We start from the raw sequence: 14757 nt of genomic DNA on the forward strand, positions 1-14757 counted from the left end.
ATCTCACCCACGTCCCCCTGCCATGGCTACTCCCCAGGGGCCGCCTCCCAGAGAGCCAGCGCCCAGGCACAGCTGGGACTGCTCCTCAAGGCCCCAGCATCAGTCTAAGGGAGCCCCAAAATAATGGAGAGCAAACGGGAAAGCCACTGTGTCTGGTGGGAGAAACCCTACTCAAGGTGAGCTCAGCTCAGGGGACACGCGAGTGCGGGAAGGAATCTGAGAAGACCACTACGAAGCTGCTGCACCAGAAGAGACCAGTGGGCCCATATGCCCAGCATCCTCTGTCCTTGCTGAGCTGGATGAGATCAATGGGCCCATCTAATCTGATGCCCCCTCATGTCCCCTGCTGCACTGGCTGGTCCCAGTACTTGATGGCGCAGAGAAAGTTTTAAAAAATCCCCATCACGCACCTGGCCAGGTGTGCAACCCTCTCCCCAGCCAGCTGACACTGTGAAGCGTCACATCAAGTTGCCCTTAGATCAGTGTGCAGAGAGCTGCAAGTGTTCCTGCTGCACATCCTTCTCCCCGGCCAGATCCATTCTGCCTCTGCACAGCAGGGAAGTCCACACCCCCACTGCACAAGGGGCCCAGGGCAACTGGACCCCTCCTGTCAGGAGAGTGCCAGTGGGGCTGATCAGAACCTGGATCCCAATATGCTGCCTGATAAACTCCCTGACTGAGAGACACGCTCCTGCTCCCCGACCACACCTGCACCAGAGAGGGGCTGATGGAGAGGCCGAGCCCATGCACACACCTGGGGCTGACAGCCAATGGTGGCTCTGGCAGCCCCGCTCCCACTGAACGGGAAGGCATGTCTGAAGGCAGCAGGACTGTGTTTCGCCTCCCATGGGGGTGAGTACCAAGCCCCTCCTGGTCATGGGGGCTGCGTTGGAGCAGATGAGTCAGTGTCAGATCAGGTCACACGGTGCCAAGGGAAGTGAGGGAATGGAGGATATCGCGAAGGGGATAGTGTGTGAACAGTACCATAGGCTGCCACCTTCAGGATCCCAGAGGAACGATGGAGCAGGGCAGCATGGCCCAGGAGCTGGGGAGTGTGCCGGCGTGGGAACGGCTCTCCCTGAGGGCAGTGCAGCTGCAGTGGGCTCGCTTGCAGCAGCCTCGGAAAGCCCATTTGTCCCACTCACATCACACTCCTGGTTTAGTTCTGCTGCCCTGAGCCGGTGGGTCCCCACACACTCCTCTCCCAGGATCCCTCTCTCTGCCCCGAGAGGGCCACTCACTCCTGTTTCAATGCTGCCTCTGAGCCCATGTCACTCTGGGAAGGATGAGGGGGCTTCCTAAGGGAAGATGCCAGAGCTGCCTAATCCCATGCTCTCATTTTGCTAAGTGCCTCCACTTCTTTCCACAGAGTGCGAGGGTCAGAGCTCTGAGACGGCACCAAGCGTTCTCTCTTGGGTACTTGCCCCACATGCTCACGATCTAACCAATTGCTATATGTGGGATTAGGAAGGAATCCCCCCCCATCCCAGGTCAGATTGGGGGAAACCCTTGGGTTGGTTTTTTTTTTGCCTTCCTCTGCAGCATGCAGGTCACTTGTAGGATTATCTGGGTATATCGCACTTATTTTCCCTTCCATTGCACGGGAACTCAGGCACTGGTGCACCTCGGTCCCTCCTATCCTCTGCCTGTGGCACGACAGTCTAGTCTCCTGTGGGCTGTAATACTTTGGTCTAATTTCGGTTGCTGGGTGGTGCTGTTGGTCTGAGATATACAGGAGGTCAATTTGGCCTTCAACTCTATGACTAATGAGGTTGTGGGCACACTAATTTGGAGCTGTCTGGCCTGGTGAGGGTCAGATCCCTTGTAAATGCAGGTTTTTAAAGTTAGTCTCTTGTATTTCTACACCGCAGGCAGAGGCTGTGTGCACAGAGAGCTGTATTTGTGAGTGTGCACAGGGGCGTGCCTGCATAAGTATGCACCCAAGGGATGGTGCGTCTCATACTGTTTCCAGAATTACGACAAACCCTTTGTTTCAACAGCCACCATCAAAGAGCTGATGAGGAAACAGCCACAGTTTCCAGTCATCATCTCCCCTCCTTCCTGAGTCCCGTTTTCAGACATCCTCTTCCACTGCTCACCTGAACCCAGAACACTGGGAACTCCACAGCCACTTCCCACAGGCTTCCAAGCCTGAGGCTCCGACCTTTGCTGGGAAGAGGCAGCAGGATCAGGGCAGCCTCTGAAGGGCCAGTGCCTAGAGTCTCTACTCCACTGTTACAGAGGCTCTGTATGCTGGGGCCAATAAGAGAGAGCAGAGGCAGTTTGACACCAGGCTCCCCTCCCCCCCCGCTTGGGTGTCTTTAATGGGGGCAGTAATGCCTGCTCTCTCGCCCCAGCAAAGCTGCTGACAGCCTTAAGACTCTCATTCCAGACACGCACCCCCTTCCTTCAGGTCAGGGACCCTGCAGCAGCTCCTAGCATTGTCCACAGCAATGACCCTGTCCCGCTCCATTCTCACTCCCCCATCTCTTTGGCAGAGAGCATGAAATCAGCCAGCCCTGAAGGGGAGTCATAATCCCAGCACTCTGGAAGTGAAAGGGTGACCCGAGCGCAGCCCCTCTCAGTCACCCCATCTGCAGAGCCTCAGGTGGGAACTCTGCAGCCAGTGGGAACTCCCGGGGGAACTATCTCTCCGTATATTTTATATACACACACACTCTATATATAAACAAGGTGTTTTACATCTTTTCTAGCATCCGGCTCCTTCTTATCTCAGCTGCCCAGAAGTGTGGAGGGGAGTGGGATGGGAGTGTTTCAGGGCTGGGATATGCCTTGAGTTACATGCTACAGCCCATTCCACCAGCCACTTCCAAAGCTAATGAGCGCAGCTCCTGACACTGTGCAGGACCTGAGCTAACATATCCGATCAGTGCACTCCACACTACTAGAGGAGCCAAATGTAGCCAGCTCCCCAGGCATCTCTGACCAAGTTTGACTCACCCAGCCTGGATCTCACTGGAATCCCTCCTGATTTGCACTGGCGTGAAAGGAGAAACAGATCTTCCAGGGAGAGTCCAGGGCTGCAGTACCAGTGGTTAGTTACCCATGGGGTGTAAATGATCACAAACAACTGTGAGTGCGTGCCTGGAGTAAACTCGTGCTACTGACACTGATCTGGCACCAGGTGAGTGTAGAGAAAGAGTGTAACACACATGCTGAGGGGCTCGGCTGGTTGCAGCAACTAATGGGTGGGCACAGAGTAAACTGAAGAGCTGCTTTATCTTAAAACCACCTGTTAGTTACTTCTCCCACCACACACTCCCTGCTCAGTGCATAAGACGAACTCCTTTCAACCCCTGCCTCCAGTGCCAGATCAGTGCCAGTCACACAGCTTTACCAGAGCATTCGCTCCCACCTGCTTCCCAAGCATTCCACACAGTTCCGCTAGAAGTGGCCCTCGGGCTCAGAGTCTGATCTGAGCTGTGCAGTAAATCCAGTATTGCTGCCTGGAGTGACGTCAGATGTACCCTGCTGTAACTGACAGCACAATCAGACTCTGTGTTTACACCAGACTAAAGAGTTTTCCCATGAAAAAGAGAGAGCTGGCCCATTGAGTATGGGCTAAATTTTCTCTGCAGATTGGACTTCTAGGATCCCTGCCTACGACCTCTTACTAAGTGCCCCTATCCTGCCAGCCAGGTGCTCTCGATAACTCCTTCATGCTCTCTGTGTCCTGGGCACTGAGCATGCACCCAGCTCCCCCAGAATTACATACACTTTGGAACAGCTCCTAAGAGACTAGCATATAAAATAGACCATTAGAGAGACTCCCACAAACACAATTCCAGCCACTTAAATAACAGCACAAACAGTGCTGTGTTCTCACAACAGAGGGAGGACTCAGCCCCCATGCTCCCGGCTCCCTTCAGCTGCAGCAATCTCCCAACCTCTCTGCTACAGCAGCATGTGATAGAATGGAAACTGACCTGTTGTCTAAACCCAGCTACAGACCTTAGATCCTGCAGCTGGGAACAACTGGCTGGTTTGAGGTGAGGATCCCCCCTGCCCCAGCTGGTAAATCTCTCTCTGTTGTCAAGAGGTCAGGTGGGTCTCCGTCAGTCAGGTCGCTTCAGACCCTTCAGGCTGCACTGGGCAGAAACTCCATGGAGCAGCGGCTCAGGGAGGTGCCCTAAAGGCCGTGCAGCTGGTATCTGAGCAGTCCCACAAGGGGAAGGGCAGATACAAGAACTGACCCAGGGCCTCTTTCTGAGAAAAGATGAAGAACTTTCCCCTGACAACCTGCTATGTTAGAGGAGTGGAGATAAGCTACTCTCAGTGTGGATGCCAAGCACATGGATCAGGGCCTGTCTCCCCACTGAGACGTCACACAGGGACCCCCAATTACTTATGTCTGCTAGAGATTCCCAATTATTTCTGGCGATGCAGGGTGTTAGGTCCTGTGTCCTGGCCTCATCCCAACTCAAGCAAGTCCATTCAGCCCCCCTCACTCTCCCTTGCCGTTTCAGATACTGAATTCCCGCATCGCTTCCTGGCTTAAAAAAATTGTGCCATGTCCCCGTGTGCTGTTAAAAGGCTGCCATGCTCCACCCCAACAGTGGCTGCACTGGAGCAATCAGAGAAATAGTGTGTGTGTGAAGGAGAGTGTTGAATGGAGGTGAAGCTAGTGAAGGGGGTCGGGGGCACTGTTTCTACACAGGCAGTAAATCTGTGTGCATTCTGGGTGTCCAGAAGTCAAGGGTCTGGCCACTTGAGTGTAACGCAGTAGGGATACAGGCAGCTTGGAGGGTGGGACCTGGGCCCCGGGGCCAGAGCAGAACTCTGGCTAACTACCTCCACAGAGTTAGCCACACACAGGTTGTCTCTGCTCTGCTCCAGACTCACTCAGGGAGTCTAAGGGCTGGGGTATGCAAACTACTAGCCTGCAGAAGGGAAGATCTATACACATTTGAACTGATTTGCTGACTGGACCTAGAACCTGCTGTGATAGTTCTTGGGCTACCCAGAACTTGGGAACCACTGACTCCAGAGCAAGGGAGTCTTGCCCATGGTAGCCAAGTATTAGCTCCCTGATGCCACCAGCCTTGCTAGTTAGTACAGCAGGTTTTTGCCTAAGTTCAGTCTGTTGCAGAGCAGGCTGACTTCAGAGGAACCAGGATCCAATCTTTTATGAAACACGCTCGCTCAACAAGACATGTTCTCAGTGAAGGACTGCAGAGTATCTTTCTCCACGCTGTGACAGAATGAACCAGAATTTTGTTTTCATTCACAGACAGGGTGACCCCATCTGTTGTATTCTTCCTTTTTACCTCCAAGTGGATTTAATGTTTATAGTTTGTCTTGGATGGTTTTCCACTGACTGTTCTCAGTTGCTGCAATCGTAGAAAATTGAGAAATATGTGACATAATCAGCTAGCCAGAGAGTGGGGGGAATGCTCCCTTCCACTTGAATGGGCCATCATCAAGATACATGATTCCCTGTGGACTCATTTTTACCCATAAGGCACAGCTTTCAATATAGTTACATTATTCCTTAAACATTACCCGTACACACAATGGTTACAAGTTACAAGCATTCAATAGAGAGACATCACATGCTACCCTTCATGGATGAACACCCAGAAAATGGTGTATGAGGTGGAGTGAGTTTGTCAGGTCTGAGACAGGAGCTGTTTGTAAAGAACAGTGAATCCTGTGTCACAATGACCCATTCCTATCCAAATCCTAAGATCACCAGAACTAGGACCCTGTAGGTCAGAACAGGCTTTGGAGAAATTAAAAGTGGTTACCACAGCATTAACAAGGAAGCCAAGAGCAGCTGATTGTAAGATACTGAGGAAGGGAGGGAAGGGGGTTGGCCCTGCTCAGAGAAGCAGATGCCACTGAAGTGTCCTAGGAGATGCAAGCCAGGTCACTGAGGGTTTACAGAAGACGGCTCTGCCATGAAGTTAATATTGGTCTATTAAATATCCAGTGACTGTCCAGCATTCAGAACTGGGGCAGAGCAGGGCCAGTGCACCTGAACCTCATCAGCTCACTCCAGTTAAAAGGGTAGGGCAGCACTGGGTGCTATCAAAGATCCGGAAGTGACCCTGAGAGAAATAGCTGGTGAGTCAGGTCTGGAGGAGCAATGGAGGGACCTACCCACTGTCACCTTCAGGGCCCGAAAGCTCATGCCAGAGGAACTAAGAGAGGGCCAAGGAGAGTGAGGGATGCTTCCCTGGCAAGGATGTTGCCAGCAGAGAGGCTGGGGAGGTTCCTCCTGGGAAGAACAGGTGTTGCACCCCAAGAGGAAGGGCTGGGCTGGCTGTCCTGGCAGAGAGACAGGAGGCATGACAGAATCTGGGTGTGGTGGGCGATGCTAGGATGTGGTATGCGTTACATCCATGGCCGAGAGGATGTATGATTTTCAGGACAGCTTGCACTGGGGTGATAAATGAACTATGGTTTGGGACTTCTGATAATAAACTCGCCCCAAGGAAGGGCATTATTGTAGCAAGAGAACCTGCACTAGAGTTCTTGGGTTACCTGAGAGGGGGACGCTAAGGGCAGGCCACACACATCATACCATGGCTTGCCACCCGGGGATGCTGCAGACAGGGCTGCCTTCTGATACCAGACATCAGCGAGAAAGGGAAAGATGCTACTGTGCAGGGGAACCTCAGAGTTACAAACACCAGAGTTACGAACTGACCGGTCAGCCATGCATCTCATTTGCATCTGGAAGTACACGATCAGGCAGCAGCAGCGACCACAAAAAACCAGACACACAAATACTGTACGGCACAGTACTATGTCCAACATAAACTACTAAATAAATAAAGGGAAAGTTTAAAAAAAATAAAAGACTCGACAAGGCAAGCAAACTGATTGTTTCATTTAAATTAAGAGGGTTAAAAGTAGCATTTTTCTTCTACATAGTAAAGCTTCAAAGCTGTATGAAGTTAGTGTTCAGTTGTAAACGTTTGAAAGAACAACCATAACATTTTGTTCAGAGTTACAAATAAACTCCACCCCAGGTGTTGGTAACTCGGAGGTTCTACTGTAAGTGCTGAATGGGGTAGCTGGAAAAGCTTGTTCAGCAGCAGTGCTGGGAAAGCCTTCATCCAGCACAGTGGTGGCAGAGGGGAATCCCACACTGCTTCCTGCTTCCCTAATGCACCCTGATCTTCACCCCTTCACAGATCTTCTCCCTCTTTCCCCGTGCCCCAAGGATCCCTGCGCGCATTCACAAACACACACATTCTTTGCTCTCCTCCCTGCCCTCCCACACCCTTGCTCTCCCCACTGATCCCTGCCCCAGGGCCTAACTCCTTGCTGCCCGTGTGTTTGAAACTAGCACTGAACCCCCCATTTTCACACACCCTTGCCCCTGCAGAGTCCTGCAGTTGCTCACTATCCCCCAGTTCACCAGCCTGGGCAGCTACGCGGGGGAGAAGAGGGGGGTAGAGAGTAAATTCCTCTTCCAGGGGCAGTGTGCATAGGAGGCGAGAGGTCCCTGGGGGTGCTGGGAGTGGGAATGAGGGGGTGGATTCCAACCTTGTTGCTTCACTCTTGGCACTAGGGTCTAGGCTCAGGACGGAGTCAAATCAGGGAAAGCAACTAGGGGCAGATGGGAAGCTAGTGTGGATTGGCAGAGCAACCGAGAAAGTGCCTGGGGAGATTATAAGTTATAACCTCCTGCTTCTTGGGCACTGGGCCTGTTTGCACAACTACTATTCAGTGGGTTAGGCACCCGCTTCTGCTGGTGCTCAGAGCAGCCTGGGCCTTCTTTGCCTTCAAAGGGCAGGGGTGGCTGGTTCCAACATGACAATTTCTAAGCAGCCTGGTGCTAGCTTTCCTCAGGTGCCCATCTCCTGTGTTCGTGTGGCCGATGCAGCAGCTCAGGGAGAGGTGGATTGCGATTGCTCTGAGGATTTCAGAAAGGGGGGGCCCCCGCGTTAAAGGTGTTTATATTCCCCTCAGGAGAAGTGCCCGGGAGCTCTCAGAGCCAAACTCTCTGACAAGGAATCTCCCCCCTCCCTGTGAATAAGTCACATTTCTATGGCTCCTTTCATAGAGACAGGAATCACTTGCCCATCAGTGAGACACACCGCACCAGAGGTGGCTGCATTCATGGATTTCTTCTCTCTCGCTTAGAGTGGCCATGTCTGCTGGGCCCCCTTCTCCCTGAGCATCATCTCCAGGTGGAACTACAGTGCTAGGAGCAGCCCAGTGGTGTTGGAACAGCCAGGAACAGCTGTGAGGAGCTGGCTGCAGGCTGGGAATTGCATCCCCCTCCCCCGGGTTAAGCTGCCCTGAGCTGGTCTCGGGCTAGTAGCTGCCATTCTACGGCTTGTAAGAAAAACATTCAGAAGCCTAGGACAGCCAGCAGCCTCTCCCTGGCGCTCACCCTTTCTGCTCCCTGACTCTGGCCTGGGTAATTCACCCCCAAGCCTTAGCTGCCCACAGCAGGTTAGAGCCCAGCTCCCTGGGGAAATACGGAGTGAGGGTTGCCCTGACCCTGAAGTCAAGGGGCCACTTGCAGAGCTGGGGGCTGCTGCACTTATGCAGCTCTGCTCCCCCTCTTTGGTGCAGGTGTAGCTCCCACTGAGCTATTTCTACTACCCAGCTGCTCCTGCTTAGCTATATTTAGGAGGCCGCTGGGCTGGGGGAGCCCACGTGAGCCCACGTGAGACTTGCAGCTGGTTCCAATTTAGTGGTGGAGAGGGAAATGCAGCCAAAACAGCACAAAATGTTCCATGGGCTGACCATTACCATTTTCCCAAGTTGCAAAGCTTATGGGGGGGGCAGGGCTGTGGGGCTTTTCCTAGGAGCTAGGCTCCCCGCTCAGCTCAACCAGCTGTTCCCAGTGGGGTGTCAGATGGCAATGAGGCTGGGATTTTCTGCCCTTTCTGCCAGTCATGGCCAGTTCTTAGCATGGGCGTGACACAAATGCAGCAACTATTTTGGGTCCCAGCCCCCCGAGACCAACTGGCCGCTCCCTCTGTACCAGACAGGGACAGAGCCCCATGCAGCTGGTGCTCTGGGAGGGAAAGGAACGTGCCTGTGTTGTCCCCATAATGGAAAGCGGGGCAGGGAGAGGGGCAGAGGGAGGAGAGGCTTTGGGGCTGGACCATGGGCCTGGGAAATGCAGGGCCCAGCTCTCATGTGCTTTAACTGGAGCTGTGGGTACTCAGCTCTTCTGAAAGTTAGGCCCTAGCCCTGGTCTCAGGAGGGCCACCCACAGCTCAGTGAGGATATCTGAACAACATGGTACTATTTGTTTATAAGCTCTTTAAGGTGGAGACTCTGTCTTCTCCCACATCTCTCACAGGAGGGAGGCACTGCTAGCCAGACAGACAGCTGCAAGGGCATGAGCCCCTCTCTTCTGAGGAGGAGGTCTGAGCCGACCAGTCCCTCCCTGGGTACAGGCTGACCCACCCGGAGATGGCTCAGAGTCTCAGTAAAGCCTGTCCCAGAGTCTTTACAGTCTATATGTGTTGGAATGTTTATGGGCTGGGATGACTGATAAAGGGCTCATTGGCGGAAACCTGCCTAATTAATAGCTTTCTGGCACAGTGCTGTGCGAGCCAGCGGGGGTTATTGTCTTTGTTTAGACAGCAAAGTGATTTAATGGGGCTGGAGTTTATCTCTGTTGAAAGCTCCTTTCAGCCCCAGACACAGGGTTTACAGTGGAGAGTAACTGACAGGAGGGGATGGGGCCCAGCCTCCCCCAGCTCTGGAAGAATCAGAAATGGCTCAGCTCGGTCCCCCCGTCAGGTCCGGCCTTTGTCCAAAGATCATTATTGCTCCAAAAGCCGGTGCGGAATCCTGCTATCTACTGCATCATGGTAGCCCTCCTGGTGTGACAGGGGGCGCTGGGAGTAACAGAGGAGCAGGGGGTGGCCACACCAATGAGATCATCATGCGTTTCAGCTGGCTGGCCCTGGAAGAGTGCCAGAAATGATCCCCCTCCAGCATGCACTGAAGCCATGTTAGGGTGGGCTACACTTCCTACAAAGATCCCACAGGGGCCTTGACTCCAGCCTAGAAAGGAAACGGGCTCACACGGCTATTGGCCAGCATCTGTCTAGACAGGGCTGGGGGGAGGAGATGCCTCAGTCGAGTGGCGTGGATAGTACTTTACAGCAGAAGAGGAGGAACAAAGACTGTACTAGAGCCACAAACGGAGAAGGTGCCAGAGCCAGGCTAAAGGATCAGCAGCTCCTAGACCAACTTCCTGTGCTCTGCCCCCCAGACCAGGTTGCTCTCTCACTGTCTTAGAGTACTTCAGTTATTTGGAAGTCAGTTCCTGGAGGATGTACCCAACACAGCAAGTTGCAAAGCTTGGTTGGTGTCAGCAGCTACTGGCAGAAGCTACATGCTGCACCAGGACGCAGCTTCAGCTACATCTGCATCAGATGGAATTGATAGTGAGGCCCTAGCATTGGGGCTGGCCATCCCCTCACTCCCCAGACAGAGCCCCTCTCTGGGCTCGCAATTCTAAAAGGAGAAGTCTCTCTCTGCCCTTCAGACCCAGCAGCCCCACAGAGAGGAGAGGGAAGGCTGGCCAGAGAGCAGGGCTCTCAATGGAAAGTCTGCATGAGTTGAGGATGAGCAAGCCCAGAGGTAGCACCTAGTGAAAGAGCGGGGGGAACAATCTGTGCCCTGCAGCCTCCCCTCCCTCTGCCCAGGAAGAGACACCAGCCCAACTAGCCACCACCCTGAGCAGGCTTCAGAGACACACCGCTCCCTCTACCCAGCTGGAATAACAGTGGCATCCATTCCCAACCAGCTTTACCAGCGGTGCACCAAGCAACTACCTCCTTTCCTGCCACCACTGGGGACCGGGGGATCGGGCGGTGTTTAAGAACACACAGCACAACAGGCAATGAAGGAGAGTCCCACTTACAACCAGAACTGGATGGGAGACTTTCGAGAGACCAAGCTGAATTGCCTGAATTTCAGCCTGGGCAAAACAGCAGGGTTAATAATGCTCCTCCTTCTTGACAGAAGTGCCTTGAGATCTTTAATAAACACAAATGGTCAGGCCCCTCGGCAGCATGGCACGCCCTAACGTATACTAGGTTATTGAGTTCCATACTTTGAGAAAGCCTGCCACATACAGAGTCACGCCCGTGAGTCCTCCACCTACAGCGAGCACTCCTTAGCATCTGAGAGCTGATGGGGTTGTGACTGTCAGAGAGAGAACTGCAGGCTTATTGCAGGCACCAAAAAAGGGATGGGAGATCCTATAGCACTATATCAGAGGGGTAGCCGTGTTAGTCTGGATCTGTAAAAGCAGCAAAGAATCCTGTGGAACCTTATAGACTAACAGACGTTTTGGAACATAGCACTAGGCTCTCCAAAAATAAAATCCCCATGTAATGCACAGAGCAATACCATGGGAGTACCACAGCAGCTGGCTTCACCAGAAATGGCATCAAACCCCCATCTGGATTCTGATGCAAGACATTCTAGGAAGAAAAAGGCGTTGCCTTCATCCTGGCGCCAGAATCAGACGCAGCTGGTTGGAAACCAGAACTGGCAGTTCTCCTGTGCTCCCAGCTCAGCAGAGACCAGGAAGAGAGGGCCAGGATGCGTCTCTATGGTCTAGACATGGAAAATTCCCCTGGAGAATAGTTATAGGTATCTCAGAGGATGGAGTGTCTGTTTCCCTAGGGAATCTCTACCACAGGCTGGTGGGATGATAGAGACATGCTGCAGCAAATCCAGAGGCATCTGGGAGAATCTCCATCTGCTCTTGGGGGCGGATCTCAGGGTGAGCTGTTTTGGAAGGCAGGCTTGTGGAACAGAAAGTTCCTGTTCCACCCAGCGGTAGGGACTAGACCTTCCCGCAGCAGCACTGCGTTATCTGGCTTCCAGGGTGGACGGAAATAGCTGGGCTCTCCCTGTAGTACTTAAACAGGGTGAGCCATTGGCGCACACTCAGATCTCACTTCCAGCTGGAACAGTGCAAGCAACTGGAGAAGCCAGGCAAGGTGGCACAGTTCAGGTTCTGCGCCGGCCTGCGAGATCTGTGGCAAAGGTGTTAACTTACTGCGGAGATGGGTGAACTCCATTTTAATTCTGGGCTGAGGTGTGAGGTTAAGACGATGCTCTCCTAGGGATGGTTTGAACAAAGATCAAGGGAGCTCATGCCCTTATGTACTAAGCAAGCTGTGTGATGATCAATTGTTTGCCCAGCAACACTCAGTGGGAGAACACGTTCCCTTTTAGAGCCATGACTATTTCTGACTCATTTATCTCTTCCCCCCCCCCCCTTCCTTTGTTTCTCTCCCTCTTCCCTGCCTGTGTGTTCTCCTCTCTTCCCTCTGCACATCCCGGTTTCCCCACCTTGTGAACTTCACTCCCAACTAGAGCTGGTCAGAAATTATCCGTGGGACTGGCTTTCCATCACAGAATGCCGATTTGTCAAAATCTAAGCTTTCTGGGGAGATGGTTCCATTTCACTGAAGGTGCCACAGAACGCAGGCAGGGTTCTGGTTTGCTGCCCCCAGCCCATCTGGCTCCTTGCTGTTTGGGAAGCTGATGGGAACCTGAAAGCCTCAGCTCCCAACTCCTTGGCAGTCCAGGCTCCATAGCCCTGAAAGCTCCCCTTTGTGTCACAGCCAGTAGCTCCCTCCTGCTTGGGCAACCTAGGATGTGGGGCTAACTGCAGAAAGTGGAAGACTCTGGACTGCATGTAGGAGGCCCGGCTCCATGTGCTCTGGCTTCCAGGAAGTCATAGTAAGGCCAGGCCAGGCCAGGCCGAGTCCTCAAGTGACTGAACAATAATGCTGATCCTCAAAAGCTAGCAAATTCATTAACGTCCTCACCCAGGAGATAATGAGGTACTAGCATTACTTCCTCGTGGCAGGATTCCTCCTCTCATTAAATAGTTTTGGAAGGGGAGGAGGCCCAGGGACACCTTGCAAGACCCAAGCTCCTCACTTCCTGTGCCTGGGATCCCAGCCCTGCTGAGTGGGTTGAAGCAGATTCCTTCTCACCCATTTCCGATTTCTGAAGGTTTGTCTTCCCTGCAGAGCTAACTCGAGTGATCTAGGCTCAAGTTACTCCTCTCGAGTTGGCCTAGCTTGAGTGATGGCAGCCATACTATGACATAACATGCCAGCTGCTGTGTCTTCATTGGCTCTGCACTCACTCACCTACATTAGAAACCCTACAACAGCACAACTGCAGTCAGACCACTGTGATGTAGACACTACTACAGTGACGGGAAAGGTTCTTCCATCACTGCAGTAAATCCACCCATTTTAGAGGCAACAGGTAGATGTACAGAAGAATTCTTCCATCGACCTAGGAGTGTCTACACCAGGGCTTAGGTCAACTTGAACACGTCTCATAGGGGAGCAAATTTTTCACACCCCTGGAGTGACATAGCTAGGTCACCCTAACTTTGTAGTGTAGACTAGCCCTATGATTGCTGGGGCTGTTTCCCATGGCTCCTTGTGCTGCAGTAAGCTGAGCCGCTCTTTGAATTCTTTCCCAGTGAATTGTGGGAAGGCACTGGAGGACTAGCAGCACCTGGGTGGAGCTAGCCTGTGCTCACATTACAGAACAGTCACGTTAGCAACTGATGAGTTTTGCTCACTCAAGCTTTAGCCTATACCCCGACAGGCCCCACTCCAGTCAGGGTTGTGGTTGTGTGGACAGGACTCAAGTTAACTGAGTGAAGATAAGCCCTGAGAAACTCATGTTATTTAGGGCAGGAGCTAGCTGCTGCCACAGAGACAGGGGGAGCAGCACAAGAGAGACTGGAGACTTCATGTTTTGGCATAGACCCTGGACAATGAGGAAGCTGGCTGGAGCAGGCAGCTCAAGGGACTGGCCTAGGGAAGCAGCTTGCTGCTCGGGATGAAAAGGGAAGCACATCCCAGCTGTGACATTTGAATGACTTGCATGCCTCTAACCCAAGGGAACCCATCAGGCGTGGGATTGGGGGTTGAGACTCATTTACCCAGGATCTCAGTGATGAGTCTCAGCACCAGGCCCTAGAACCTGGTCACCACCCCCTACCAACTCACAGCTTGAAGGTGCCCCATTCAAAGGCAGACAGTGGGCAATGGCTGGTACAACTGAGATCTTAGTCAGCTGAACTGGCACTAGTGCCCAGTAAGGTTGGGATGCCCCTATCTGGCTTCTATAAAGTCTATTAAGGAACGGTGGACGCAGGGTCCAGCGTGGCTGTCTCTGGTACTGCTCCTATCAGATTCACTGTTAATGCAGTTGTCACTCTCAGGAAAAGAGATGCTCACTAAAAATTTCCATGGTGTCATCACTCCATTCAGAGCAATTCCTGCCTTGGCCATCCCCCCTACAGCCACTAACCAGGGGGAGTGCAAGAGATGAGGCAGCACAGCCAGATACAGGGAGCTACCCTAGCCCATCCTCCAGCTCCTCTTACACAAGAACCTTCCAAACCCACTGGACTCAATATGAGACAAAGGGGTTACAGAGAGAGCGCTGTAGCTCTCTGCAGCCATCAGAATGCAGCAGCTTCCCTAGTCCCATACACCAACCCTCCTTCAGAGCTTCCTTCTTCTGCCTCCCTTTCCAGTACCGCTCTCCCCTCCAGCACTGCCTGCTTCCTTATTGGGCTGGATCTGCCCAAGGCAGACTGTATATTCCTCAGGGCTGAGACCTTGTCTTAATCCTGCATGTCTGCAAAGTGCCACACACACTGGCTGGTACTACAGACATAAGAGCTGTAACCTGAGCAGCCCCAAACAGTCGCCCCCATCGTGGGTACTGAAGACATCCACCCTGCCCAAT

The 14757-nt window shown here is 52.9% G+C and overlaps 1 protein-coding gene across 10 annotated transcripts in view; it reads right to left on the minus strand.

Annotated features, from left to right (window-relative positions):
* Window positions 1–14757, minus strand: part of SLC29A1 (solute carrier family 29 member 1 (Augustine blood group)) — a 201883-nt gene that overhangs the window by 161867 nt on the left and 25259 nt on the right. For 4 of the 10 annotated variants that reach the window (XR_007773967.1, XR_007773969.1, XR_007773968.1 and 1 more), the window contains exon 1: window positions 3948–4201. The exons of 3 other annotated variants lie outside the window; for them this stretch is intronic. The gene's annotated coding sequence lies outside the window, so the exon portion shown is untranslated. Of the gene's footprint in view, window positions 1–410; window positions 434–2961; window positions 2985–3947; window positions 4202–14757 lie in introns of those variants that run through there. 3 more of the 10 variants (XM_050950033.1, XM_050950039.1, XM_050950038.1) reach the window with 3 other exon arrangements.

The sequence above is a fragment of the Gopherus flavomarginatus genome, chromosome 4 (assembly GCF_025201925.1).
Source record: "Gopherus flavomarginatus isolate rGopFla2 chromosome 4, rGopFla2.mat.asm, whole genome shotgun sequence".
Lineage (NCBI taxonomy): Eukaryota > Metazoa > Chordata > Testudines > Testudinidae > Gopherus > Gopherus flavomarginatus.